Here is a 4917-nt window from a genome sequence, read left to right on the forward strand (position 1 = left end):
AAATTTTTCAAAGGAACCTTTAATGGGAGGCAGTTTTTTTCAAGTGACAAGTGACGTGATGATAAAAGATAATTCTCAGGTAAATACCTACATGTATCTATAGCTTGTCTTCTTCCTCTTTACAAACAATAAACCTAACATATCGTATGCACCCACTGCTTTATAACCATGTGTATGAATACAAAAGATTTTTGACAATACTGAGTGCATGTATAATATCTTCCTCGTTCAGAATGTCCTCGTAACTCTCCATTCCTTAAAAATAATGGAGCCGAGGCCGGGGGTGGGGGTGGGGTGGGTGGGCGAGGCACATTATTTTTAAGGAATGGAGAGTTACGAGGATATTACCCCACTTAAATTACATTCGAAGTATTGGGAATATTTCTGTTATAAAAATTAAATGTCAGAATGACAAAATGAAGGTTTTATTTTGAAACTGGTACACATCGCTCCATTCCTGAAAAGTAATGGAGCGAATGGAGCGAACAGACAATGGAATGACGTCACAAATGTAATTTAAAACTCCGTAATTAACTGGTGCGCTATCACATTACAATGGCGAGGTATGCACCCATACACTCCACAGCATTGCATTATATGTCACGCACTATTCACCAACATCTGGCCACCAATGAGCTCCTTGCAGGGTAGAAGGAAGCGGCCCAAATGTTTTGCCTTAGACTAAGGCTTAGTCTCTGAATATATATAATTTTGATAGTAACAAACAAGCCCATTTATATTGAAAAGGAGCCCTAGGGAGACCAGAGATTCAGAACCTGAGGAAATCTAGACTTGCTTTATTTAGGGCTTTAGCACTGCAGAGAGGGCTTGACAGTAGGGAAATTAATGTGGTTCAGGGACTGTGAGACAGACTAGTTTTGCCTATGCACAGGTGGTTGATTCTGTAGATAAACATGGCTGTCAACAAGCCAAAACATGTGAGCTCACACACTAATTTGATCTCAAGTTCAGGAGATGTACTTTGTGATAATTCAAGATAAATAAAATCTGTCAAATTATAACTTTGCCTGCACCGCTCCTATAGATCTAGAGGGTCATCCTCAAAATTGAAAACGATTTATTTAAATGTGTTCAAGTTATTGGTTGAATAAACATTCCCTTTTTTAAAGCTCGAAATATGTAAATTAACACAATCCTTTCAAAATCTAGAAAATCAGAACCAAACATTTCACAAAGACAGGTACGCTGTTTTCCATATTAGAGAAATATTTGGCCAATACTTTTTAAAATCTTTGAAGGGCATATAGAAGTTGAATGCATAAAAAAGCAATATTTATGGAAGTCAACTTATTTTATTGTGAATAACACGACGTTTCAGAGCGCATGCTTGCTCCTTCAACAGGTCTGATGAAGGAGCAAGCATACGCTCCGAAACGTGTTATTCACAATAAAGTTGACATCCATAAATCTAGCTTTTCCTAATACTTTTTAAGTTATTGATTGAACAAACATGTCCAATTTAAAGTTTTCATATTGCTGTAATTTAAACAAAGTAACAAAGCATTATAATCAAAATTTCCACTGATATCTCCTTCACACAATGAACTAGTCCAAGAATTTGAAAAACAATCAAGCCAATAGTTTTCAAGTTACTAGTATTGGTTGAACAAAATTCTCTCCGGAGAACGAACGGAATTCTTTGGTATAACTATAACCCTCTACCTCTATAGGTCGGAGTATAATTATTTGAGACTCCGTGATGCATGAATCAGTTCATCTAAACACCGTACACAAACTAGCTTTCTAATGTAAAGATACTTTAAAGAACATTATTACCCTGGTGCGTGTCCTTATAGTAATAATCACATACTGATTTAAAAAGTAAGGAACCGCCCGATTCTATCATATGACTATACTTCGTATGTCGTGCTAACACGCAATATATCGTAATAAAAAAAAAAGGGATCAGTCTAGAAAATATAATCTACTTCCCAACACAATGTTTTTGGTAGCGGGGATCACCAGCAATATGACAAGTAGAGATCTGCTGACCTCTGTCAGTCCAGTCGTAGAATGGCGGATGGGTAGCCTAGTGGTTAAAGCGTTGCTTCCGTACTTCCACGACTCGGGTATTGATTCCCCTCATGTGTGAAACCCATTGCTGATGTCCCCTGCCGTGATATTGCTGGAATATTGCTGAAAGCGGCACCAGTAGGATTCCTTAGGAATGGAAGCCATCGCCTGCATGGTCAGATGATGAAACAGAATTTTTCATCCGAAAGCTAGCAAACCAGAGTTTGTACATTCTTAAATTAGAAACCGCGAAAACAACTCACTACCAGTCGAAGACAAGGACACAATCCCTTGAAAGTACACACTGTAATGATAAGAACTGCCACTCTCCCCTAGATTTGTTAGGGGCGGTGGGGTAGCCTTGTGGTTAAAGCGTTCAGTCGTCACGCCGAAGACCTGGGTTCTATTCCAAATGGGTACAATGTGTGAAGCCCATGTCTGATGCCCACCGCCGTTATATTGCTGTAATATTGCTAAAAGCGGCGTAAAACCATACTCACTCCCAGATTTGTTAAAATTGTAGTTATATGTTGTAGGGTAGGGGACCCCAGAAATGGTCTTCACACATTGTACCCATGTTGGGAATAGAAGCCAGGTCCCCTTGTTAGGCGGTAGGGCTGGGACGGGTACTCGGGTACTCGAATCCGGGTCGGGTATGGCTGGAATCGAGTGCTACTTCTAGGAATCGAGTACCCGGAAAAGGAGAAGGGCACATAATAACTTGCCTTTTTCATCATTGACGTAACACACATTTGCATCATTGGTATTGTCCGATTAATGGAGGTCATTATTAACGACTGTATATATCTGAGCATGAGCAGTGAGGAGTCAAATAACTGTAACAGCTGTAACGAAAAGTCCTGTGTTTTAACGAGGAATGCATGTAATGGTGTTACTCTCTATATTTGTTAACTAGACGTTAATTAAATAGCCTACGTTCAGTTTCAGTGTCTTTTTGCCATCCTTTCAAGGTTTGTATAAAAATCTCCCTCAACTCGTGATAGAATATTCAGAAAGTGGACAGAAGCGCTTTATTCCTTACTTTTCCCGGGTACTCGATTCCGATTCGGGTACGTACATGCCGGTACTCGATTCCATTTTTTCTTACCCGTCCCAATCCTATTAGGCGGCAGTGCTATTTATTGTGTAACATTGTTCCACATGTAATACACTGTATATTGTGCTGTTTAGACATCTGCCATATTTAGACAGTTCTGGTACAACCCTAAACGCATTTCCAGAGACACAGGGAACAGGATGGAAAGATCTGGTAGCATGCTCTTAGGTATATATGGGGAGTTAACTCTGCCCCTCAACTCAAATTACATCTCAAGTTTCAAGAAGACCAGTGGTGTGTGTGATGATCATTCTTCCCTGTCTATGCCTAGTTGGAAGCACTGTTAAAGTTGCAGGAATAATTGCTTGATGTAATTTTGATAATTTAGACACCCTGTACTTGTCATCTGTTTTAAATCTTTCTGTCAGAATTTTACAAGACCCAACCCATGTTCTAAACCCTTGTTATACACTTTTACCATCTGGTCGTAGGTATCTTTTACCAATGTAAAGTCAAAGAGAAGTAAACACTCTTTTATACCAGTTAGCATATCCTTTTTAAACAAGTCTTAACATTATTTTCTTAGTATATTTATTGCTAGATGTTTTTCTTATAAATACTGTTGTTTACTATATATTCAATGTCATTATTCAAGTCTTAAATGTTGTTTTCTGATGTTCTTAACTGTGATGTACACAAAATTCTCTTCCAGGCAATAAAGCATTATCTTATCTTATCTTAAGTTGGATTACTGTTGCTTACAGGTGAATATACCTGTGAAGGTCTGGGTTAGAATATTGGCCTTCAGTAACCCATGCTTGTGGTAAGAGGCAACTAACGGATCGGTCAGGCTCACTGACTTGGTTGACATGTCATCGGTTCCCAATTGCGCAGATCAATGCTCTTGCTGTTGATCACTGGATTGTCTGGTCAAGACTCGATTATTTAGAAACCGCCGCCATATAGCTGGAATATTGCTGAGTGCAGGGTAAAACTAAACTCACTCACTCACTAAAGGTGAATATTACCATCAGTCTTTTTACAATAATCACTAATCTTCTATTATATCACCTTTGAATTTTAGCAGGCCACTATATTTTCTACTGTCAGAGTGATACCTATGTATTGATTTTTTAAATTATTAATTTTTGAAAATACAATGTTAATTACATCATATTACTTTGTTGTTTGTTGATTAACACTCAGTTCTTGTACGGACTGATTCATGGTTAACTTTAGTTTACACTTGGGAATCAAACTGTAACAATGTTGGGAGTCGAACCCGGGTCTTCTGCATAACTAGCAAACACTTTAACCACTGGGCTACCCAAACAGCCGATTGATGGTTTATCCGCTGAGAACATTAAAAACTTGGTGTTGTTCCACCAGGATGATGTACACCCTGTTGCCATGGCTGCTATTCATACAGAGGATAATTATTTCTGTGAGGATGGATAATATTTCATCTTTACGACTTCTCTGTACCATTATTTTTATAGATGAAAAGATATTTTCATAGACCCAAGTTAGGATGAAAACTTGTGGAGTAATTCAACTCTACCAAAAATTGGTTTGAAAGGTCTTATTCACACCGACAAGTCTATCCTATTTACGGACAGCCCATTTCAAAAGAATATTGGTAATGGTACTTTCGCAGGTGTTAGATAATTATGGGTATCTAACTCTTTACATCATGTCCACACTAACAGACAGATGGAGCATACACGGTGATGAGGAACAAATAAAAGACCTTTAAATTTCAAAGAAATGGGAGACAACATGTAATCTGACTGTTGGTCACCCAATAAACAACATCACAAAACAAC

This window comes from Haliotis rubra, unplaced genomic scaffold (assembly GCF_003918875.1).
Source record: "Haliotis rubra isolate DU_JTF1 unplaced genomic scaffold, ASM391887v1 Scf58, whole genome shotgun sequence".
Taxonomy (NCBI): Eukaryota; Metazoa; Mollusca; class Gastropoda; order Lepetellida; family Haliotidae; genus Haliotis; species Haliotis rubra.